Raw genomic sequence first — 26,926 nt, forward strand, 5'->3', positions numbered from 1 at the left:
ATGATTCCTCACTGTTAACTGTGAGAGTTGCTTTTGTAATATTTCTGCGAGATGTGATAGTTGCTATATAAATGCAGCTTCTTTTGTGAAGAAAATAATTCCATTACAATATGAAAGGAAGACAAGTGGAAATGCTAATCTGTGATTTATAGTCCTGCTTTTTACAGTCCTTTTCTCCTGGTCCATGACTTTTTACAGTCTGGGCAGGTGATCTGGCTGTCAGGCACTGGTCAGTGTTGTTCCATGGCAAGTCATTAGAATGCCTGTGAGATTGATAGAGGAGTAAAACCCTCTTTCGTTCTGATTTCCACCCACGCCCCAGAGGAAAATATTTGCCCCATTCATCACTTTACTTATCAGGTTACTGCTTTGTAAGACATCCCAGTGCACTTGGTGTACATTTTATGCACTTTCTCAGCTGGAGTGACAATTGGCCAGAATGTCCCAGGGGTAGAAAGGAGGAAATCATCCAGAGCTACAGCTCCTGATGGCTTAAAGTTGGGTTGCACTGTAAATTGTGGGAGGGGCCTCATCTGGAGTCTCAGTATGGATTGGATTCAGTTATGATAATGCTGACAATAGAACACAGGCAGTCTGTCAGTATTCCTTATTAAGATTCATGCATGAAAATAGCCACATGGATGAGATAGCTGGAAGTTTCTGATGTGTGTGGAACCGTACCTCTGAAAGAGTCAATTGCTTTCAGAAGAGATGGAGAGAAAATTAGCCAAAGTAAATATTCTAGCACATGTTTGGGTGTTTAGTCAAGTTAGCAGAATTAGAAATCAGGCAAGAGAGTGACTTGTGTGTGTTAAAAGATGCAGGTTTGAAATGTGCTTTAGTGATGCAACAAGAATGTCATGTGACATCTGTTCATGTATAACCCCATAGGAATTGCAGTGGATTAGAGAGCTATTTATGCCAATTTATTTGAATGAAAGGATAATGCTCTTGGAAATAGTTAAGTATTATTTGGGAGGGTAGAATTCATAGGCAGTAGCTGTGTTGAAAAGGCAACCAGGGTAAAGGGAATGGACTAGATTTAACGGATATTTTGGACAGATTAGGATAAGCTCACTTTTTATTTCTACTTTGTTCCAAGAGTGTGAATGATAATTTCGCTGCCCAGTGATGTGATCATATGTGGCAGTAAATTATAACTTAATAGTCAAATTCCAGAATGTGTTAAAATGAAACCATGAATCACCTTGAGAAGATAGTTGCAGCAATGTTAATGGTGCATTACTGACATTCTCTCAGTCATGCCAGAGAGTATTAGAATTCATTTGCACCTGTGACTGATAAATTATTGGCCTACTCTCATTTCTGAGAACTTCACCATTAAAATATTTCTCCTTCATTGTGCATTTTCTGTTGGCCTCTATTAAAAGTATCATTCCCACCTAATACTAATTTACATTTGTATTCTCCCTTCCTTCTTTTGTTTCAAATAAAATTTCCTATCCAGAGCAGCAGAGATAGGATTTGATCACAAACATCTGAAAATGTTGCTCTTGATCCAGAAGTAAGTAGCTACTCAAGTATTGTGAAAGGGTGAAAGGGGAAAGGTTTAGGGGCAACATTAGGGGGAACTTCTTCACTCAGACAGTGGTGAGAGTGTGGAACGAGCTACCATCTGACGTGGTAAATGCGGGCTCACTCTTAAGTTTTAAGAATAAATTAGATAGATACATGGATGGGAGAGGTCTGGAGGGTTATGGACTAGATGCAGGTCAATGGGACTAGCGGAATAATATTTCGGCACAGACTAGAAGGGCCGAATGGCCTGTTTTCTGTGCTGTAGTGTTCTATGGTTCTACTGTAGTTTAGAATAAATGTTCCAAGGAGCATCTGCTTTCTGCCATTTTTCTCATTTATTTCCACCTTTCTGCCATCCAACCAGCACTGTAAGCTACTATTTGAAGAATCATTACTGCCCCATTGGAGCTAGACTACACTGCCTACCTCATCCATAAGATATTCCTTATTGTATTAAGCTCTCCTTCATGTTAGGTGAGTGAAAGTAGCTGGAATTCATCAGAAGTAAACATGAATGTTAATTGACAAGCATATAGCTTCAGAGTAAACAAAATAATTTTTCCATTTTCCTATTCACTTATGTGGTCATTCATATGGTCACAATACACAGTGATGGATGGGTGCATAACTCACATTGATAAAACTGATCATCTTACTCCATGCCCCTAGCTTTGGGCAGCGGAACTACTGGAGGAGCAAATAGCCCCCAAGTTAAAATCAGTTTAAATCTGATTAAACAGTCACAACAGGGAAAGATTTAGATTCTGTATCACGTGTTAGGGATATGGAATAAGAAACCAGGCATATGGAGCAAAGGCAGTTAAACAGAGTTAAGGATTTGTTAAGGGAAAATCATATTTAATTCAGATTTGTAACAGAGTTCTCCAGGGGCCTGTGCTGGGACCCTTGCCCTTCCTAATATACATTAATGATCTAGACCTCAGTGTACAGGGCACAATTTCAAAATTTGGGGATGATATGAAACTTGGAAGCATTGTGAACTGTGAAGAGTAGAGTGTAGAACTTCAAAAGGACATAGACAAGTTGGTGGAATGGGCAGAAAGTGGCAGATGAATCTAATGTGGAGAAATGTGAGATGATTCATTTTGGCAGGAAGAACATGGAGACACAATATGGAGTAAAATGTTACAAATCTGAAAGGGTGCAGGAGCAAAGGGACTTAGGTGTATATGTGCATAAGTCATTGAAGGTGGCAGAATAGGTTGAGAGTGCGGTTAATAAAGCATACAGCATCCTAGGCTTTATTAATAGGGGCAAAGAGTACAAGAGAAAGGAGGTTATTGTTGAACTTTCATAAGACACTAGTTCAGCCTCAGCTGAAGTACTGTGTTCAGTTCTGGATGCCGCATTTTAGGAAAGATAAAATGACATTGGAGAGAGTGCAGAAAAGATTCACTTGACTGGCTCCAAGTAAAAGGATCTTTAGTTATGAAGATAGATTGGAGAAGTTGGGACTGTTTTCCTTAGAGAAAAGAAGTCTGAAGCGAATTTGATAGGGGTATTCAAAATCATAAGGGGTCTGGACAGAGTAGATAAGGAGAAACTGTTCCCACTCATGAAAGGATTCAGAATGAGAGGACTCAGATTTAAAGTAATTGGTAAAAAAAGCAAAAGCAACATGAGGAACAACCTTTTCGTGCAGCAAGTGGTTGGGGTTTGGAATGCACTGGCTGAGAGTGTGGTGGAAGCAGATTCATTTGAGACATTCAAAAGGGAATTATCTGCAAAGGGAGAAGGTGCAGGTTACGGGGAGAAAGCAGAGGAATGGCACCAGGTGAATTGCTCATTTGCAGAGCCAGTGCAGACACGATGGGCTGAATGGCCTCCTTCTGTGCTGTAACAATTCTGTGAGGTACAGATCAGCATGATCTAAAATTCTGAGGAGCTCAATGGTCTATATTCCCATAAAAGCCGTTGCTGAGTTTAGTGTTGGTTGTGTTATAATTTCTGAGCACAAGGTGCATTAATTAATCATCTTTTCTGAAAGCCATTTTGTTTTTGGCAATGAAAAAAATGGAATTCTGTCCAGCCAGCAGCAGCACTGTTCACCTTGGGAGTAAATGGAAGCATAAGTGGTTCTGTTGTTGACTTTTGTGGGAAATGCTATGAATTTGACACTTCCTTCAGTTCAGACAACCATACACAGAATTACCAAAAAAAGTACAGCACACAAATAGGCCATTCAGCCCTACTGGTCTATGCTGCACACCAGCCTCATCCTACCCAGTTTCATTTAACTCTACCAGCAATAACTTCTATTCCTTTCTGCCTCATTTGTTTATCTAGTTTTCCCTTAAATGCATCTGTACTATTTGTCTGCACCATGTGGTTGAGAGTTTCACATTCTAATCACTCGCTAGATTTCCGATTGGGTTTACTGGTGACTATTTACATTTATGACTCCTAATTTTTGTCTCACCCACAAGTGACATCTTCGCTGTCTACCCTAATCCTTGCATAATCTTAAAGATCTCTATCCGATCACCCGTCTGTCTTCTTTTCAAGGGAAGAAAGTCCCCTGCCTGTTCACTCTTTCCTGATAGGTATAACCTCACATTTCTTTATCATCTGCATGAATAAAACACCCAGCTCCACATACATGTACACCAAGCAGAAGAGCCAATATTCCCGTTTGGCCTAATCAGTTGTGTGCAGAACTCAGTTCCATTATGAGTATAAAATAGTTTAGGTTGCTCGAACAATTTGTTTAGTGACATTCTTGAAGCAGATATTATGACTACCACATATAGGTTCTGCCAATTAGAAATATATGATATGTGTACCTTTGCTATTTCTGGGCCCCTGGAAGCGACTGTGAATTACATTCCTGTAAACTGAAATGACAGTGATTGCAACACAATTGTTGATGTTTCAGTCAGACATCATCATCATCACCATTACCTGTACTAAATGCCAGTTAGTCAAGTAAAATGAATGCAATGTGACAATCTGCCTAATTGCAACTATTATATAAGAAAATATTTAGCTCCATAGATTGCACCAGGTTGCAGTCTCATCCTTTTATTCAGACAATTGCTACTATGTAAACTGCAGAAGCTTATGCTACTTTCTGACATTTGGAGGAGACTGCATTCTTGGTTTCCCTGAGTACTCTCTTGTGTTCTGCTGTTTACTACATAACGTCTGTCTACAAATTGAAAAATTTTCAAAGTTAAATTTCCAGTAAAATTACAGTTCCATCATTCTGAAACTTGCTGGGATCGAACAGGCTATAGGGAAGATTCTCACCTGCCTAATTGTAGCCTAAACTTGCTTCTTGATCACCAGAGGGGCAGTGACAAATTGTAGATTGTATGATCAGGGCAAAGTCAGGAGCAGAGGTTTAAGGGTGCGCTAGATTAACTACCAAAATAAATCTTTTAACTTATAACTTTGATATGGGGTTCCGGGGCATTACATTTTCATGAAAAGAATTATGCATTTCCCTGTGATTTGCACTTCTTTTGTTTAATAATGAAAATATGGTAATTATAACTTGTAAGTAGGCCATTGTAAGTAGGCCATTCAGCCCAAACAATTTGTGCTGGTATTTATCCATGTGTTTCTGTATCACTTTATTGCTTTATCCTTCAACCATCTTATCTGACCTATTCCTAAACGTTGGCATGATCCATCAATCACTATCTCTGGTAGTGCAATCTGTTTCCATCTACTCTTCATAACTTTAAACATTTCTATCAAGTTACCACATGATCACTTCATTTGCAGTGAAATCAGCCCCAGTCTAACAAGTCTTCCTTCATATTTGTGTTTTTTATACCAGACTGCCACATCCTTTTGAATCTGCTTCAAGATCCATTCTTGGAACCCAGAACTGCACAGAGTACACCAACTAAGGCCTTTCTCAGGATTATCTCAATTAACCAATACATCTAGGCTTTGATACCCTATATTTCTTGATATAAAATCCAGTATTCCATTAACTTTTCTAATTGCCTTATACACTTAAATTGTTACTTTTAATGCCGTGTGAACCGAACCCCCAAATTCCATTCATTTTTCCCGATTCACGGTATATTGCTTTGAGTAGTTTGTTTGCAATTAAATGGCCACCTCCAGTGTTGTTAAAATCTACGGTAGCAGTGACTGAGCTTATAAGCACCCGTCTTAACAATCTGGCTGTGTGTAAAGTGGATGATGGAATTTCATGTAAAAGTGGCAATTGAAAATATGTTATGTGCATGTGTTGCTTGCTAAATACTCCTGTTGTTGTAAAACAGACTATTAGCTTGCTGTGAAGAGAGTTATGGGTGATCCAATAGTTCATATATCCTGAGGGGTTTTTTTTGGCTCTTCACTTTTCTGGCCTTCTCCTGAAGGCACTGGATCAGATTGCTGCAGACAGCCTCCCTCCAGTGTGCCAGCCAAATGTCTGTTCTTGTTGTAGCGGCTTCAGCAGGGTCTCTGGGATGTTATAGCTGTGTCCAATCCTATCATTAGTCAGCACCCACCGTGAATGCTGATTGGAAACAGGAATCCTGGCTCACCAAGGGGTGCTGAGAGTAAATGTAGCACCCATCCGGTCATTCATACTGCCTCCAGCCAATTCAGCATTAATTGGTGCAATTCCATGTTCAGAAAAATTGTCCTGAGAGCTGCATATGCTTTACAGTATTACAGTTATCCTTTAATGCTATTTTTTGAAATAATTAATTCACTATGTTTTCTCCACCAAATTACTCAGCCATTTTTTCAATAAGTATAGCAATGTTTCTCAGCACATAATGAGCAAGTGTGTTTGTCACAGCAGCTAATATGGGAACTCTTTGCATTAATAATTAAAGTGCTGAACTGTTACATCTAAACATTTTAATTAATGCGCCTTGTGTAAATAATTAAAACATTGCACAGTTACACACAAAATTCGGACACTTTAATTTATGTGCCCTGCTATTTCAGGAGTGACACCAAATTGCACAAAAAGAGGCAAAGTCATGGGGCTGTAAATTCCGACTAATGTCGGGAAGTCCTGGCCCGCAAAAATTAAAAGAAATAAATGCACACTTTCCTAGTCTTGAAAATTGCCAAGGCCACTTCCATTTGCTGGAGCTGCTTGGGGCCTGCATCAAAAGACTCCTCGCAGGCCCCAGTGAAGTCTAGATCCAGCCTTTTCAAGGTTGGGGGTTTGAGGTCTGGGCAATGGGCCGGAAGCGGGGGGAGTGGGGGGGGGGGGGGGGTGTGTGTGTGTGTGTGTGTGTGTTGCGGTGGGGGGAGTGTTGGGTTCCGAAGTCAGGGAAGGGCTGAGGTCAATGGGGTTGAGGAAGGTGGGGTTGTAGGAGATCGGGGGAGAGATGGGGGGGGAAGTTCCTTGGGGTCAATCTGGGCCTTTATAATAGTTATCTAGAAGTTAGAAGAGGTTTTAGTTCTAACTTTTTCTGGGTAACTATTGGTATAACCCTGGCGGAAGCATCAAAGTTTGTGATTTAAACCGCATTTTCAGATGATTCCCAGTGCAGTGCAATTGTCCAGAGGAAGTGTGCACTTCTGGGAAATTGGTGCAAACCCTTACCTGGGAACTTGCCAGAGAGATTCCCCAGCGCATCTTTGGGATACTCCCCCAAATCCGACACTGGGGAGCGCAGCAGTTACGGGTCATGATCAATCGTGGTGTGCGAAAATTTCTGTTATCCGGCACTCTACCAACTGGCAACCTACTAACTCTAGTAACCACAATTTCTATCAGGTCTGTTTTTTGACTGACAATATCTCTCATCCCTCAGAAGCTGGCACTAACACTTGTTACCTGTCAGTCCCACTCTCACACAACCAATAAATTTATCAAACTCATAGGTAGTTGTTATCGGTAGCCTGCCCTTGTTCCAGTTTCTGCTTCCCCCTGTTCTGCAGCCCCATGTTCCCTCGACCCCACTCAATATATTCACATGCTCTCGCACCTCCTGCAAGAGCTCAACAGTCGTATCACCACAAGACCACCCAGCAGCTTTCTGATTGGTTTAAAATGTGAAGCTCTCAGGTAACTGGCATTTTTAATTAACCGGCACAACCCATTTCCCACGCAGGCCGGATAATAGAAATTTTACTGTGTATGGTTTAGATCCCATGATTAGCTAACATGATGACTAACGGGGCAGCATGATTTTATTTTCAGTCAGGGTCAGGTCCTGGAGGAGTCAACAATAGCCTACTCTAAAACTCAGACTTCCATGTAGTTGCTGAGAATAATGTGTTAAAGACACAACAACTAGAAATCTAGGCCAGAGCCCATAGTATAGGGCGCCATCAATGTTCAGATACACATGTCAAACTTAGTGACTGGCCTGTATATGATTATACAAAACTGTGAGCCACCATACAGAGAAAAACAAGGCCTCTCAGACATGGAACTCACATCACCTAACACATCCATCTTCATGGAATACAGCTTTCCACACCAATTAGAGAGAAGACAGACTCTTCAACACTTGATTGGATGATTTTTGACTCAGCCCTTTTCCCCAACTCTATCATTTTTATAACAAATAATCAAAAAAAGTTTTTAAAAGATGAAAAAAAAACAATTGATTTTAATACTCTGATGATTTTTCTCCCGGTTGCTCAAAGAAACGTCCTGGAGATTAATCTGCAAATCCTGAGACTCCCAGGTCAATTTTGGATGTTGGCAATGCTAGTTGAGCTCCATGTGTGCAAGTAGCCTTCCAGTTACTTGCTCAAGTGAGCTTGCATTTATTTTTACTTGCGTGAACTTATACAGTGAGAATCTGATCTATTGTCGTTAGACAAATGTGCACCTGGCAGCAGGAGTTACTGAGCCAAGAAATGAAAAATCCTTACTGATTTTTTTCCTTCCCGAGCACAGGAATGTTAAGGTCAATTCTAGCTCCCTTATGACTGCCTTTGCTAAAGGTCAGCTAATTTAGCACAGACCAGAGACTGAACTTGGGAAGTTCCTGCTCTGCATTGCTCATTGTCCCATCACATAGTGCATTTATCCATCAAGAAGCTTTTTAACTTTTTTTAAATTGCTGGGTAACTGCTGATTTTACTTTATAGAAAAGAGTTATAGATTTAATATACATGTTCTTTAAGAACTCCTTACCCCTGAGGACCTATGCAGACCTTCAATCCATTGATCTTCCTTTCAGCTGCAGCCCTTACTTCCTGTATTCTATGCACTTATTCCTCAGGCAGTGCCTTGCTTGTTTTTGTAGTTATGTTAAAAATGTTTCGGAAGACATCCTTCATTTATCCTGCTTATTCGGAACTCTAATGTTCATGCTTTGTGAGTTTGCCAAGGTCATCTTCTTGTGCTGCAGGAGCACAGAGGGGTGAAAGGCTGAACCGGTGCCTCTAATGTTTACATTTTACAGCTAAGTGCACTTACTGGCTTTATCTCGATTAACATTAAATCTCCTCCTCTTCTTCCACTTTCCATTTGATTGCTATCCTACAATTTTAAATGATTGACAGGAGTTTATAACTTAACCCTTGTTGCATTCCCAGACAAGATTTTCCAAAATTAATAATGTGTTTGATATCACGAAAGGAATTGTAAATTTCATGCTAATTTGTTCAATTAGGATGCAACTTGTTCATCAGTGAATGGGAATGAGAATTGAAGATGGCAGGTATGCTCTGTTGTTACCGTACTGGACAAAAACAGAATGGTGTCTTCAGGCACTGAGGTGTTGGTTTCAGAAGTAAGTAGCATCAAATCCCGCGTCCTTGTCCAAAAAGGATTTTCCTTTTTTTCCCTAGCTTCCATTCCTGAGGTTTAGAAAGGCACTATATAAATGCAAGTCTTCCTTTTTTGAAGCTGGTGACACCATGCTGAGGCAAAGTTGCTAGTTGTCCTCTGAAATCTCTGAGCTATTCTTCGTGCGTGGATCTACACACTGGGAATCAGCAAACTCTTCGACTGTTGGGGAGCTGAGCCTGATTTTCTGTTCCCAATATCCATCTACTGTATTTGTAATTAAGATCACTGCATAGCAATTGATAGTGGAAACACTTACCAATTTATTCCCCGCTACCCCAAGAATTCTGAGACTGAGACCACCACCCTGGATCAGATCAGCTAATGCAGTACAGACTGGGAATTAAACCTGTACTGCTTCACTCACCAAACTGCAGAGAAAAGTCATAAGCAAGGAAGCTGGAAGGAAAGGCTTCTTTAATTAAGTAAAAGCAGTCTTACCATGAGTGCTTGTCAAATGCTTGTCAAAAGAAAAAAACCCAGGAAAAAAAACTAAAGAGCCATTACCCATTACTTAACCTTTTAGACAGCATTCTTCGACTAAAGGTTATATGTATTCTTCAGAAAGATAGCTTCCCATTATTAAAATTCTCTTTTAAAGTGCACTCTTTGTGCAAAACTTTTAGGCTTGTTGTTACTCGTTATGATACACGACGACACAAATCATACTGAATCACGTTCCACCACTTGCATATGTTGATATCAAGATTCATTTTTCTTCTCCCTTCTCAAACATACACAAGGTTTGCCACAAATATTATGATGAAGACATTGCCTGTTTGAAAGCCTTTCTTAAGTTATAATTTAGAAGCATTTCAAGTCTTTCCTGCTGATATAATGCATTTGTACAAAATTCCTCGCATCGTAGCCCATACAATTTTTTTTTATAGAATAGAAACAATTGCTACTCATGAAAAAATGACTTAAAGAATTTGCTGGCCAGAAAGCACTAAGTTAGTTGTAAAAGGACTAAAACAGCAAACCACTGACCACCAGGGTCAGGTGTCTTTTGTAATTTCGGCAGACTCAGAATTACCACTCACCATCCTGACTCGGAAATGTATTGCTGTTCCTTCACTGGGTCAAAATCCTGGAACTCCCTTCCTAACAGCACTGTGGATATATCCACACCACATGGCCTGCAGCAGTTCAGGAAGGCAGCTCACCACCCCTTCTCAAAGGCAACGTGGGATGGGCAATAAATACTGGTCCAACCAGCGAAGCCCACATCCCATGAATGAATAAAGAAAAACCTCAAGTCTCCAGAAAGTTCTTAATTAAATGACCCTGAGTGGGGTGCCCTCCCTTGAATGGATATGCTTGGGACCAAATCACCTTTTATTGTCTATGGACTTGCCAAAACCCCAAATCCATGGACTCATAAATTCATTGTCTCTGAACTTGAAATTTAACAAAGAGATCTGTAGAGAAACCAGTTCATCATAAGTAGGTGTGAATAGCCATCATCCATCCCCATTGTGTAGCAATGCCCTCTAACTTGAAATCATTTATGTGGACTATGGAAGTATTGATCAGGTGGTCACCTGATTAAAACTGACTTCAGATAACCAATCTTACTTACTCCAAGTACCAGGAAGAAAAAAGCCAGTCTGGAAACAAGCAGCATAGAAAATCCCTGTGTGGGATTCTGTCCCTCTCCACCTATTTTTAAAACATAAACCCTGTCTGCTATTTTAGACTAACCATGTGGCCAGGCAGAGATATTTTTGAAGAAATCAACCCAGCAGCTGTTGAATCCAGAGAAATAGATAAATTATCCGTCTACACCTTTAAACCATCTGAATGTCAAAAACAGAAGGACCACTGAGTTTAGCTTGGAGCCACCCAAGTCATCAACCTACGAGAACAGTACCACTTTGATCTTTATTGGAACATTCAAAATTATCCCTTAATTTACCCTCCCACTTTGTAATTTTTTTCTGTAAGTGTGAACCTGAGCTTGCATGCAAGTTGGAGCATTTTTATTATTTTCTTATGCCAGGTTAAGTAAAATAAAAACTATCCTCTTTTCAAAAAAAACTCAAGAAAAACTGTCTATTTGTGTCTTTAGCAGTCACAGCATGGAAACAATTAAACACAGTTGGCAAGCATAACTTTTTTTAAAAACTGTTGCAGTCAAACAAGGAGTTGGAAAGAGGAGAGCCATTCCATAACACCTCACCTGATCGTAACACAGTAATTGGTTTTCTTAGGTACAAGAAACAACACACCTACTGCAGAAAATTTTCATAGGGGTTACAAATCTTTAAGATGCCTGTCTAGAATTATTTTGTCTGGTATTTTAAATGAACTAATGCCTTTCTTTAAAATAATAGATAATTTAATTTCATTTGGTTGTCTTCCGCAATATATATTGTACAGGTCACTTCTAGGTTGGAAGTCTTCAAAAAGACCTGTTTTTGAACGTTTTATTTTTCACCTCCCAGTTCTTCCAGGTATTGTTCTGGCAGTGAAACCTGGATAAAAAGCTCTTAAGTTGTAATGAGAGTTAAAGAGTCATTCTACCAGCCATGAGATGTATTTTTGCTGTCTTCCTGTTCCCAATGTTTGTCAAAAGTGTGTACAAGAACATTGTAAAATAATCGTTACTCACTTAGAAACTTGTTTGGTAAAATGATAACGTAAATAAGAGCATCTACATCAGAACTATTAATTCAGTATGCATCCCCAAGACCTGTTTTTTTACATTTGAACATCAAATGGGTTTCAAATTAAACCATATAATGTTTAAAAGTTAAATATTCTGAATTTACAGCTGATATTTTCCTGTTTTCCCTGCCACCCACCCCAACCTGCCTACTTAAATGAACTTTTTGCTCCACTTGGCTGCTGACCTATGACATCATCAATTGAATGGATTGTTGACAGGAGCACAGTTGAGATTAATAGTGATAGATGGAATGCGGGAGGGGCAGTTCAGCACTAATGCCTGCCACAGGGCCATTATAATGGGAATGTCCTGCAGGATTTTAGCCTGACCTATTTTGTTCAAGTTAAAATATTGACTTTTTGTGAACCTTGCCTGTTGTGGTGCTCTGATGTGAGGCATGAATCAGCAGCAGTTACTGAGTGTGCTCCTTGCAGTTATCCATTAGTTTCTCATACTGCAGCTCAGGACAGGAGAGGGCACATCAATTTCAAGATTGACTCTTATAGTTTTAATGTTGTCATGTAGAGTTTGTGGGCTTGTCTTTAGATTAGTGAACGTAAAAACATGTTGGCTGATAAGTGAGCAGTAACTCCACTTAGTTATGAAATAGTGAATTAAAGTTTCTGATTCAGTCTATGTTAACATACTGATGGAGATGATATTGAATAGCAAATTCAATATTTCAATATATACCATTTTAACAATCGACATTTATCATCAATTTTAACAATAAATCAGCATTTCTTATATAGCTCACAGATCATGGGTGGAATTTTCCGTGCCCGTTGGCAGCAGGCGTGTTTGGCGGCATGAGTGGACAATATGGTGAGAAGGCCAAAAATCAGTTTCATGATGTTGTGAAACCAGTTTGCAATAATCCTCTCTGCCCGTCAATGATGGGCTGTGTTTCCCGCTGATGGATGTCAGGAACTTCATTGTCATACATCTGCATATCATTATAAACCCAGCTTGCCTGAATTGTCCCTCCATGCTGGATCACCTGAGCATATGTTTCACAACTGTACATAAGCAACATGCATGTGGCGAGCTGCACTTCACTCAGGACTTCGAGGTTTGTTTGCCTACCTTGCTTCAGATAGCACTCACATTAATCAGCATCAGATGTCGCAGGCAGACCCACATCACTTTTAGGGAGACTCATGGACAGGTCTACCAATCAGACCAGGCATAAGGCAAGGGTGGCTTTTCAATGGCTGCAGGGCTAGGGCTTGCTTGGGGTAGGGGGAGAAGTGGACTCAGGGAAGGGACGAGGCTGTAGGGCGAGGGCTGTACTGGAAAAGTGGGTTATCCCAGGGTGTGTGCGGGGACACATGTTGATCTGTGCAAGTGGCCTCAAGATGGTGAGGGCTGAGTAGGCATTTTCCAGAAGACACGAGGCTAGATGGGCACGTGAGGGTGTGTGTGAAAGAGTGAATGGTGAAGTGCCTTGAGCTGGCAGTAAATGAGATGCCAGTGAATGTGTGATGGGCTTAAGTGTATGAGTTTAGGGTGATGAGCTGGTTGCCATACCCTGGGTGCACAGATGAGATTATTCACTCTCTTTCTGCATTGGATGGGCAAACCCTTCTGTGCAGCACTGGCACTGATCACCAAAACCATTGCCAAGCCAGAGTGGTAATGTTGCTGCCCCTCCTGCGGCCAGAGCAGGGGTAGAGGACACCACGGCATCCAAAAGGCACCCGACAGCTATGTCACTAACCGTATGTATGTGAAGCAGAGACAGGGTCAAAGGACAGCCTCTTCATGACTCTGGAGGTGATGCTGTGGTGATTAAGAAGAGAAATGATTGTTGGAGATTCTCTAGCTTTAGTCATGTAAGTAGGAATCAAAGCATTCAATGGCAATCTCAATGATCTGGACAACCTGGGAGAGGTCTTGGAGAAGCAACCAGGAAGAACATATTGTCTCAGTATTTAATGTCCAGAGAATATGTCTTGGATTGTTTAATATACTTTTCTGTCAGATGCACAGCTAAATGAAGCAGTTTAGATGCATGAAATTGGTGGCTAATTTTCTTATTGAGATGTCTTGAAAACTGAAGCCTCTGTATCACAATACAGCAGTGAGTACGATCAGCTGCTACCATGTTTTCCACTGCTCTGCATGGATTTAGGTGTGACAGCTAGATTATCTTCTGCACCCAAGAGTTAGGCAGGGGACAACAGGTTATAGATTCTGTTCCTGGATGCTATCCAGCAATCCTTGCTATATTGGTATGTATACGGACCTCACCGTAGGACAGTGTTGTCTGTGATGCTCCTGCACTCAAATGACCAGCCGATTTTCAGGGGATAATTTTAGTACAATCTGCTCAGTGCTGAACTGATGGGATTGGGCCGACTGTTAACACCCCTACTGATTTACTTTCCATTGGTTTTACTACTACCATCTCACCCCACATACTGAATGAGACCCTTCCTCGCTATCGGCTGAGGTGGACGTCCCAATTTGCCACTAACCCAACCAGTGGAAGAGAATCCAGCCAGAGTGTCTTTGCTAGTTTTTAATTCTGGAGCCCTAAATTGTATTTGTGCTGAACAGAAGTTGTGGAGTGCTACAGATACACATTGAAAACCATGTCCTTATGTGTAAGCAATGGCCGTTTGCTTAGTTGAACATTATCAAGGGTCATTAATAAATGCTGAGTTACAGGAGGAATGGTCAGGGAGTCAGTTAACCCTCGAGTAAGTGGAATTGTTATTGCAGATATGTTTCAGTTCCTGTTGTGTTGATTGATGGCAAAACTTAGTAGTTATTGAATGGCAAGAGCTGTTAGTTTAGACAGAAATGTGCTAAATTCTTAGTACAGTATTTAGTGAAAATAAAGACATGAGAAGAAGCTGGTGACTGATATCTGCTAAGTGTCATTCTGAAAGGAGCTGTGGTTTTATTGAGAAAGATTTGTGATTTATTAAGGCAAAACTCACCTTGGTTTTGGAGAGATGGAGTTTATTATAGGTGTAACTTAATTTTGTGGGTTGGGAATGAGGACAGAACCTGTTTCCACTAGATTCACATTCTCTTCATTCCACTGAAATTTCCGATTCAGTTGGAAGGAACTGAATCCTTTGTCTGTCCCTTCACTAGCATACATAAGCAAATTAAAAAGTGGCATAAGGCAGTGGAATACCCATTATTGCCCCCATTAGACATCATTACACAGACATTAGTGCCTTATGAGCAGATAATAGAGCAAACCTGCCTGGTGAAAGTGATCCATTTAAAGTTGTTTACTCTCTGAGCAACTTCTGTCCATATCTCAGGTATGCTTGCATGTTTGGGAATCATTTTAAAAATTGCTTTGGGGAGTTATGGAGCTACACTTCAAATTTGCAGAGTAAAGGACATGCTGGTAATTAGCACATCTACAATCACCATAGGGCAACATGGGCTTCCCTGTGGCTATTCCAATCTTTGTAAAGAAGGAGAACAAGAGAGACCCAAGAGAGAAAGACAACATAAAAGCATATATAACTAATTTATTACCTCTACAATGAGTCTACAGGCCCTGGAGATCAGATGAGGAGCTGCGCCTCCATTGACTTCGATTCTCTAAGCTAGCCATGGATAGTCCACACGACAATCAGCAACCTCAATTAATAAACTCAACAACTTTAGTAGTAGCTGCCAAAGTCAATACTTCCCTGGATTTAAAAAAAATCAGTTTTATTCCAGTTCCGGACCTGTACCACATCAGCCAGGATATGCCTGGGTCCTATACAAGGCAGGCCCTGACAACATTTTCAGGCAGTAGCATTTTTTCATTCACCGGATGTGGGCATCACTGGCTAGACCAGCATTTATTGTCCATTCCTAATTAGAAGGTGGTGGTTAGCCACCTTCTTGAACCGCTGCAGTCCATGTGGTGTAGGAACACCCACAGCGCTGTTAGGGAGGGAATTTTGACCCAGCAGTGAAGGAACAGTGATATAATTCCAAGTCAGGATGGTGTGTGGCCTGGAGGGGAACTTGTAAGTGGTGATATTCCAATGGATCTGCTGCCCTTGCCCTTCTTTGAGGTAGAGGTTGTGGGTTTTGAAGGTGCTGTCGAAGAAGCCTTGGTAAGTTGCTGTAATACATCATGGAGGTGGTACACACTGCTGCCATCATGCATTGGTAGTGGAGGGAGCGAATGTGGGAGGAGGTGGATGGGGTGCCAATCAAGCTGGCTACTTTGTCCTGGATGGTGTTGAACTTGTGTTGTGGTGCTGCACTCATCTAGGCAAGTGGAGAGTATTCCATCACACTCCTGACTTGTGCCTTGTAGATGGTGGACAGGCTTTGGCTGGGGGTGGGGGATGATGGAGAAAGGTGGTGAGTTACTCACTGCAGCATTCCCAGCCTCTGACCTGCTCTTGGAGCCACAGTATTTATATGGCTAGTCCAGTTTCTGGGCAATGGTAACTCCCAGCATATTGATGGTGTGGGATTCAGTGATGGTAACGCCATCGAATGTCATGGGGAGATGCTTAGGTTCTGTATTGTTGGAAATGGTCATTGCCTGGCACTTGTGTGGCGTGAATGTTACTTGCGACTTATCAGCCCAGCCTCAATATTGTCCAGGTCTGGCTGCATTTGGACATGGACGGCTTCAGTATCTGAGTCAACGCGGATAGTGCTGAACATTGTGCCATCATCCGCAAAGATCCCCATTTCTGACCTTATGCTGGAAGGAAGGTCATTGATGAAGCAACTGAAGATGGTTGGGCTGAGGACACTACCCTGAGGGAGTGATGTCCCAGGACTAAAATGATTGACCTCCAAAACCACAACTATCTTCCTTGTGCTAGGTATGACTCTAACCAGTGGAAAGTTTCCCCCCCTTATTTTTCTAGAGCTCCCTGATGCCACATTCAGTCAAATGTTGCCTTGATGTCAGGGACTGTTGCTCTCACCTCATTACATGACTATTTGTGTTGCTTTGTGGAAAGTAGAGAAATAACAGTACTTGTACTGTACTGTGGCTCCTAATATAGATTTGTTGAATTTCCTGAATTGGAAAGGATTCTCTCAGTATTCAAATTCCTATGATCAACTACAACAAATCTTATAAGTCAATGCCAAATTTGCAGCAAGTTGTCACGATGCATTCATCATGAAAAGCTCCAGCCTTTCAGCTCTATCTAGGGAAGCCAACAAAGTGTTCTAATGGCTTCTGTGAACCATGGCACACCTCTTGCTTCCATTACTTGCGACCCCATTTCAATTGCCAAATTTACAAGCAATACCTCATTGCAATAACTCATTCATCAGCTGGAGTGATCCCTCGAATGTGGGAACTTCAGGATGTGTCCCATGTTCTGGACAACTATTTGTGCATGAATTGTGCAACAGCTTCAGCTCTGCATTTCAGAACTTGAGCAGGAGCTGGCATCACTGTGATGCATCTGTGAGGCTGAGGGCTTTGTGGATAGCACGTTTATAGAGTATGCAGGGAAAGGGACTATGTGACCACCAATTGAGCAATGTGTGACATCGCATCAAATCAAATGGTAATGATTGGCCACGGTGCTCTGGTATGATGCAACCCTCTGTCTTAATGCACACATTAGTCCATGCTGAGTCCCTGATTCTGCACGTCATGGCTACCATAGTATACATGCAGGCCTGCCCCCTTGGGTCACTGAAATGCTTCCAGCACTGCACCCTTGGTTGTGTCGTGACCTTGTGCCTACTCACTTCTTCAGCCAGCTCCATCCAAATCTCCTTTTTGAGGCTGGCTGGCCACCTCCTCCTGTCTTCTGGGATTAGTAACTCTCTCCTTTTCCACCCTCCCTGCAGGAGCACATCACCGACCCATGGAGTAACCTTTTCTCTCACTTTTATCCCCTCTCCACACACTGCCTTCTGCTGCAGCCCTTCTTCAGCCTGCCTTGAGAGCAGCCACTATGAAGATTGCAGGCTGGCCTTAAAGACCGTGCCTCAAGTTCGCTGCCAGCACTAACTTCTGCTTGTCACCCATTGGTCAGCTCCCATACAGGTCTGACATTAAGTGGCCACATTGCACAACATACCAACAGAAGTTCCACCATCCACACGTGTGGGCTCGTAACCCTGAAATGACCCTGGCATCAGGATCTTGAGCCAATCAGCAAAATCCAGTCCCATTAACTCTGCTTCTTTCTCCACAGATGCCTCCAGACCTGTTGGGTAGTTGCAGCATTTTCTGCTTTTGTTCGAGATTTCCAGCATCCACAGTATTGTACTTTTCTATTACTGAGAAAAGGCAGCTTAGATTAAATTCCTTGACATGGTGAATGGTGACTGAACTGCCTGGGAAGGCAGTGGAGAAGGATTATGTTGGTAAATTCAAGAGATAACTGGATGAGTCTTTGGTGAAGGATGTAATGGAGCGTTATGAGCTGGTGTATGTGATATTTTACAGACTTTAGTGAAAAGGAGAAGATATATTTTGCCACCACTGATGCTACATTTACAATAGCTAAGTATTTTGTACATTCTCCATTAATAATTGTTGGTTCTCTTTTCTCATTCCTACTCATTTTTATTGCTTTTTTTTTTAAAACAAATTTTTTCACTGGTTTGTTTCTTCTGTCTGGCTTCCATTTTCTATTTTAAGAGTTGGGAGTGACTGCTTTTTCAGCTCAGGTCTGAGTGCTGGAATTATTGTATTATAGTTGTCATCAAGTTTAATCTCTAGCATATATAACAGTCAAAGTCAGATAGGTTATTGTCAGTAACAGACCAGAACTGCAGCAAAGTAAGTATACTTAATTTAGTTGCTAAAGGTTGAAAGGTTGAAGTGTAACAATTGCAATTGACTTTTGAACAGACAGCTTAACTTACTGGATCAGCAAAGGAACTTTATGGTAACTCACGCAAATGCCTAGTTACCAATAAAATTGTTTTTAAACTCTAAAAGTCCAAGAATCAGATCTCTGACCATTAATACAAGGCATTTTAACAACTGTATACAGGTAATTTCAATTGTGCATATTCAGCACATTTACACTGATAATTTATATAGTTGAAAAGAATCAGTAGATGTAGAAGAACAGTTATCATTCTTTGTGATTGCTTCTATTTTTATTTTATAAGGGGCAACAACAGTGTGAGTATCACTTTAAGGATTCACTGTATAAAAGACAGATACTTACCTGCACCTTATATGCTATAGCAAGGCAATAAGAAGGGTTTGGCTTTGATTATGAATCTAATCCTTGTATTGCTGATGGCACATTAATCTGTTTGTATCCTGAGGGGGTTGGTGTTAATGTAATCTGAGCAATATATACAGAGCAGTGTTATTACCATAAATTGAGTTTTTATCATAATCTCAATATTATGGGGTTATTATATTAAGATACAATATTGAAGCAATAATGCACAAAAAGTTTTAAACTTATTGTGTATTTTAGCAAGGCAGAAAAACTGGCAGATTTCATCTCCACAATTTCAATAAACTGAATTCTTTTCGTAGCTTCCAGCATGTGAGCATGTTTCATCACCTAATATTTTTAATAATAGTTTATAAAACCTAAACGCCGACTGCAATATAGAAGAATAGGATTAAAGTGAAAAAAAACAAATAAAACATTGAGTTTGAGTGTATGTAATATCTTTGGAAGAAAATTATACACCAAAATTCCAGACTTTTTATGCCGGCTTTCAGTATCTTTGACCTCACTTTCTTTGCATTTATTACAGCATTTAGTGAGATCAGGTAATGAGATATGGGGTTTGTGCACATCATTCTTCAGTTACTGAGTTTTCAATCATTCCAGGCACTTCCTCAGGAACATGGAGAAAAAAAAATCAGAGGGGTTATCACTTCAGGAAATTTGTGTGCTGTTCTATGGAGATGGTGCTGTGGAGTGGCACAGAGGTAGCCCTCCTTGCAAATACCTCCTGCAGCATCACTTCTACATCAGCCATCAAACAAGGTAGAGGATGTTAGTCTGCTCTCTCGTTTCGCATGGACCTTGATCTTCTGACTAGCAGTTCTTTGCAATTTTACTCTTCAGCCTTCGCAAAGTGCTATTGGGCTGGGGTGCATGCTGAATCTTTATGAAGTAATTTGAATGCTATGTGCTCCTACTTTGGCACTCCCTTTAACTGTTTCCCTGCCTTTAAATTTCACGACCATGCAATTTTGCAGTCACACCACTAGTGTGCTCCCTGCACCCATAAAAAGCTGCAACTTGAAGCTATGCAAATGAACTAACCATGGCGAATTGTACACAAAAGCACATTGCTGTTTGAGTCCATCTTAAACTCATAGATCTAACCACTTGTGTCTAAACTATATCATTAGAAGAAAATCTCTGAAACTTGGCTGCAATAGGAAGATATCATAGGTATGCCCCTGCAAATCATACATATGATTTTCAACAAAACTAAATGAAAAGCTAGAACCTGGACCAATTTTACATCCCCAAACTGCAGAGAGGAAAAGGTCAACATTAACTCCTTCACACTACCTTGGCAGACATCAGTTAACTCAACACAGGCCAGGGAAAAAATTTGAAGATCTACATGGCTCAGAACTACTCCACACAGGTTCTGTTAGCCAGTCTCTAGAAAAGCTTAAGCCGTACATATTAATATTTCAATATGCATTCCTATTAACTACATATTCTTGAAACAAAGTATTGTTATGTTTAACTGCAACCAGTTTTTGATCCATTGACTGCACAGCTGCTACTACACAAACACATATTAGAAGATTAAATGCTGCTCCTGTAGATATATTTCAATTGTGTGAGATCCATGTTACCAGATTCTTTTATTTATGAATTGACAGAGTTACAGCTCAAATGTCCAATCAAACCTTCATTTCTCCCATGACCACTAATAAACATATGTTTGGGTGGAGTGGATATTACTTCAGGAATTGGCCAGGTTTCTTTTGTACCTTTATCAAAGTTGAACATTTATAAATTTCACTGTGCAATGATTCCACAATCCAGCTCTTTGCCAGAAATAATTACCATTGAAACATTTGATTTGTGAAGGACTAATAATTCCTTTCACTGGCAGTACACCTATTATTAAATACCAGTTAATAAAACAGTATTACGATATTTCTACTAAAAACTTTACTTATAAAGTTAGGCTAAATGCTGATAAAGTTAGGCTAAATGCTGATCATCTTCATATTGTAATTTCTCCAGTTTGCTTGAAGATAATAATCCAATTGAAAATAGAAAAATGATATTCCTTGCAGTGTGACATGAATTAACCCTGACAGGATTGCGATGGCATAATGAAGTGACTGCCTGTACACAGGGAGGTTTGGCCCATTTAATTTCATGGACAATTAGGTATGGGCAACAAATGCTGGCTTTGCCAGTGATGCCCGCCATCCTAGAAAAGAGAATTAGGCTTCACACCTATCTATCATTGAAGCATACAATTTCTGAGTGGTCTGTATGGAAAATGTCCAAAACCTAAACACTATTGGGGCCAATCTTTCAAGTTTGTGCTACAGGTGGCAGCCTCATCTGCCAGCCGGGCACATATTATGCACTACTTACCACAGACGAGACTTCCAATGCTAGGGCAAAGTAAAACACTTTCTTTCATAACAAATAATAACAATGTAAATAACAATATAAAAGCTTCCTACTAACAACTATCTATCTATCTAAAGGAACTGTCCTCTTAATCACAATGCTAGCTCATTTTATGGATTGTTATCCTGTAAAGTGAATTGAGACTTTAACAGGAGTAAAGTGGCATACTTTATTATTTTTTCATGTTATATAGAATGCTAAAATAGGTTGAATTTCTGAAAATAATATTCTGCTTTGTCTTGGACTATATGAAAAGTAAATCAGTTTCTGTAGCTACAATCAGCTTTGTCCCAACAAATGCACATGGGAGGTCCATGCAAGATGTTGTCTAGTACACAGAAGAGGTTTCATTATTATGGTTGTTAGGTCATACTATTTTAATGTTTAATACTAGCCCATAAAGGTGAACTACTGATTGTAGGAGACATGGGGTGGAACTTTATGGCTCTGTCACGGTGGGGGCAGGGCTCTAAAATGCAGCGAGCCATTCAAAAGTCCATTGACTTCGGCAGGACCGTAAAATCTTGCTGGTGTAAAATTCTGCCAATGAAGTCTGTTTAGGTGAGTGTTTCGCAGTATTGAACTTGAGAATATCTGCTCCCAATGAAAAATTTGTAATAATTCTGGACTCTTTTGGGGACATGCAAAGTACTAGAATATTATCAGTGAGGCACAGATCTACTTGTGGTATCTTAAAACCTACTTAGAAAAATGTTCACTAAAGAAAGAGTCTTGGAAATGTGTAATGTTGAAAAGAAGCCAAGGATTGTTGCACCTGAGATGCTGGTACTTAAATTCTGCCCATTATGTCATGTTTGAGTGCTGTTCTGTTTAAATTAAATCTATTTTAGGTATCACAACTATGCTTAGCACACTATCTGAACTTGCTGCTGAAAAGGGCTGGTTATTTTAAGGTAACTGAAGCCTGCTTTAAACAATAAAGAATCTGCTCTCTTTCACTTTTAGAGGCAGGATAAAGTTTCTGCAATTTTTAGGTATATATGTGTACCTAGTATAGTAATAATTAGTAATCAATACCCTTTGCTCTCTACCAGCTTAATGGGGCATTAAATTTGCCACACTTGCTTTTTTGCAGATATTGCCCTCACCTGCCCCACTACCCACTCTCATCTGAGCAGATTGATGTGGCATTATTAACAGACACAACAAGTCTAATTTAGCTATAATCAGATTTATTTCTAAATTGATTTGTAATGGAGTATAATTTATTTTGCAGTCGCTTTAATTTGCTACTGTAGATCGCAGCATTCCATACAACCTGGTGCATAAGACCACCCCATTTTTCCAGGCCCAAAAATCATGTTTTTACATATGCTCAGTGTGTAAGTTGACCCCACCCCTTTTCAGCCATGACATGCTATACTCACATTAGCAGTCAGCCTCAATTTTTCATCCCAGAAATGCAGGTTTTATTTACTGGTACCGTATAACTGGGCACAAGGGATCAAGCTATATAGACTGTGCGGTAAAGACGCATGGGAGCTTATGACGTGCCCACAAAAAGCAAAGCGCACATGGAAAACAACAAAGAGAGATGAGTCTTTCAACAAAGTGAAGTATGAAGCTGGTTTCAAGGTAAAAGTCATAACTTCTGCTAATTTGTCAAACAACTATGCTGGAGCGAGGGAATTTGATGTTAGTGAAAAATTGGTGCGAGGATGGCAGAAGGACAGATCTACCCTGAAGAAAATTGCAGCATGAGAACAGGGACCAGCCAATGGCCTGATCTTGAGAAGCATGTGTTGGAATGGATCTTTGAAAATCGCCGGAATAACTACATAATCAGAAACACAATGCACATAAATGTACTTAAGTGGGCCAAATCAAACCCGGAGTCCAGCAAAAATTTCAGAGCAACAACTAGTTGGCGTAGCCGCTTCTTGGAATGAAAATGTCTAGTGTTTTGGCAGAAGTACAAGATCGTTCAGAAACTACCAAAAGACGCCAAAATTACCAGTTTCCAACGATTCATCAGAGAGCAGCAAAAACATGAGTACCCATTATGTCACATCAGCAACATGGATGAAAAGTCCATGAATTTCATCATGCCCAACATCCAATTTGTGGCGAACAGTGGACATTGTTGTGAAACCATGCTTCATGAAAAATGATTTTATGAATTTACTGGCTGCAAAACCTGAACTGAATTTTTAAAGACTAAAGCCACATTCTAACAGTTTCAGATCACAGTCAAAGATGGCCACCAATATGCTTCAATGTACCTTCTAAATCTTAACGTCATTAAGTGGAACCAACCTGTCTGCAAAGCCTCGCCAGGAATGACTGCCCTGAAGGAGTATGAAAGGGGGCCATCTCCTATCCAGTTAGCAAAGCATCCAGACAGTCACCTGGGTACTCAGCTGGGTGGAGACAAACCATTAGACATAATCACTTGGCCCTTTGATTCCAGACCCTATGAAGTCTCATGGCCTCAGGTCAAACATGGGCAAGGAAACCTCCTGCTAATTATCACATAATTCCCCATCTCATCTGATGAATCAGTGCTCCTTCTTGTTGAACACCACTTGGAGGAAGCACTGAGGGTGGCAAGGGCACAGAATATAGTCTGGGTGGGGGACTTCAATGTTCATCAACAAGAGTGGCTCAGTAGCACCATTACAGACCAAGCTGGCTGAGTCCTAAAAGACCTAGCTGCTAGACTGAGTCTGCGGCAGATGGTGAGGGAACCAAGAGGGAAAAAACATACTTGACCTCATTCTCACCAACCTGTCTTCTGTAGATGCATCTGTCCATGACAGTATCGGTAGGAGCAACCACCGCACAGTTGTTGTGGAGATGAAGTCCCGTCTTCACATTGAAGATACCGTTGATCGAGTTGTGGCACTACCACTGTGCTAAATAGGATAGATTTCAAACAGATCTAGCAACTAGCATACGTGCTGTCCCAGCTGGGTATGGTCTTGTCGTCAAATTGTAGGATGTTATTAGTACACAAAATATCATCACATCTTTCAGAAAAAATGTGAAATATCCAACTGAACGGATGGAGAGGAAGATGATTTGCTATCGAGGGTGATTCTGAAAATGAAAATGCCAAATCAGATCAAGAGTGGGGTCCTAACCATGATGCCATAGTCAAAGTGATTCAGAATGAATTTGATGAACTTTGCATCAGATGCCAAAATGCTTTGGTTGTGGTTAAAAGTATCTTTGTAGAATTAATTCTTTCAATAAACTGTACCACATTAATTTAATGAATTACTGGTTATCTATTTTTGTTTACACATTTCAAAATGGCAGCCACCTGCAACAGCAGTTCACATTTTATACTTGGTGTATAATTCAACCCCTGTTTTTGGAAGAACTTTTGGATGTTTCAAAGGTCGACATTTATGCTGCAATCTATGTTAAGCCACTAAGATGTTATGGTCCTTTAAAGGGTGTATATTTATGAAAAATCCAAAGGAACAATCTATCATTAGGCCAGGAAGTGTTTCACTGGTAATACAATTTGTGACTCATGATGATTTACATGCAGTATATGAAATTATTATTCCAGGCTTCCTTTATTACAAAGACTATAACTAACCAAGAAATGGGATTTGCAACATTCCTTTGGATGTCATCTTTACCAGTCTTACCCGTGTTCAATGTGTGCTATAGCTGTTACATTAACTCACTACTTTTCTAAGATTGTTTCACGTAGGCATCATACACTGGAATCCACTTATGTAAAATTATTTAAAAATCTCACAATTATAATGGAGGGATAAACTCCAGCTGGGAGTACCAAGGATTTCCATTCCAAACCCCCACACAGCTGTCTTTGTCAAGAGAGATTTATTTAATCAATTATTTTTGCTTTCAATTTACATTATTTCTCAATTACTCAATTATTGACTAAATACCACAGAACTTTTATAACTTCTGCTTCTGGGAATGCCAAAAGTAGCTCACCAGTGGCCTTTTTAAAAATTAATTTGGGGATTAATGGGAGTTGCTAGCAAGGCCGCCGTCTCTAGTTTCCCTCCAGAAAGTAGTGGTCTTGAATCAATTGATGTGGTAAAGAGGAAAGAATTCCTCAGTACTGTTATGGAGGGAGTTCCAGTTTTGACTTAACCATGAAAAAAAGCAACATTTTTCCAAGTAGGGATGGTGTGTGACCTGGAGTCGATAGCGTCTGCATGCAACTGATGCTTTTGTCAGGCTCGGGAGATGCCATCAAAATCTTCATGAGTTGTCGCAGTGCATCCTGTAGACAGTACACAATGCAGCCGTGGTGCATTGATGGTGGAGAGAGTGGATACTTAAAGTGGTGAATAAAATGCTGATTAGATTTATGGCACTCAGGCCCATTTGAGGAATGTAAAAATGCCAGCTTCCTATAGCAAGCCTCATTCAGTTCACACAACAGTACTATAGTCTGCATACTGCAGAAATTAATTTGCATTTCGTGTATTCAAGAAGGGAGGCAAATATTTGCATTCAAATACCTGTGGATTAGGTCATTGCAACATGTGAGATTCACAACAGTATGCATTACTTGAGTTTGAATATAGCCCAAATTGTTGGGATTAAAGTTTCCTCTTTCACCTGCCTATAAGGGACCGAAATTAAATGTATTGGTGTAGCTTCCTCCCTATTGCTAGCAAGTGAAAATCAACAGCACAAAACTCAATAATTCAGGACAAATTCATAGAAATGTTATATTGGTGCAGTAGGTGGTGCTGTCCTGAATTTGAGGTTAAGTTGCAATGCTGGAGCAGAATAGAGGAAATTTTATATTTGTTGTCGTGTATCCAGATGTACATGATCGTCACAGGTGGAAAAGGTGTGAATATGTTTTTCTCATGTTGCTTAACATATAATTCTCAATATAGTAATAATCCAGCAGCTGCGCTGGGAGGGAATGAAGCATGGGGAGGAGGTAAATATAACCATACCTCTCCACATTTTATGTAATGTATTGCAATAAATAGAATCTTATTAAATGGAAAAGTTATTTTTATTATAATTATATGAAAACAAAAAATAAACTCATCCTCCCTCCCTGACTCAATAAAGGACATTAATGCATCCAATCAATACAATTGTTTACAACTGGGCCATTTACCATTACTACTAAAGACTAAAGTATTGGCACTCTTCTGGTGACAAGTGATTCATGTTTCATTGAACACACATTTTGGTATCAAACTGTAAGGACAATAGGTATATTGCAAATAAGCAGCAATGTCTGGTCATTTGTTTTCCAGAGTTTTCAGAGATAGAGAGTTGGGCTTTACAATGGTGGGTCCCTGCTACCCAGCATAAAAGTCAGGAGTGGGCTGGCTCACCCTGCAGCTATTTAACGGCCATTTGGGGAGGAGGTCCTGCCTCTGAAAGCTTCCGGCCAGTCAAATGGCTGGCAGCTCTCTGGTC

The sequence above is a fragment of the Carcharodon carcharias genome, chromosome 10, assembly GCF_017639515.1.
Source record: "Carcharodon carcharias isolate sCarCar2 chromosome 10, sCarCar2.pri, whole genome shotgun sequence".
Taxonomy (NCBI): Eukaryota; Metazoa; Chordata; class Chondrichthyes; order Lamniformes; family Lamnidae; genus Carcharodon; species Carcharodon carcharias.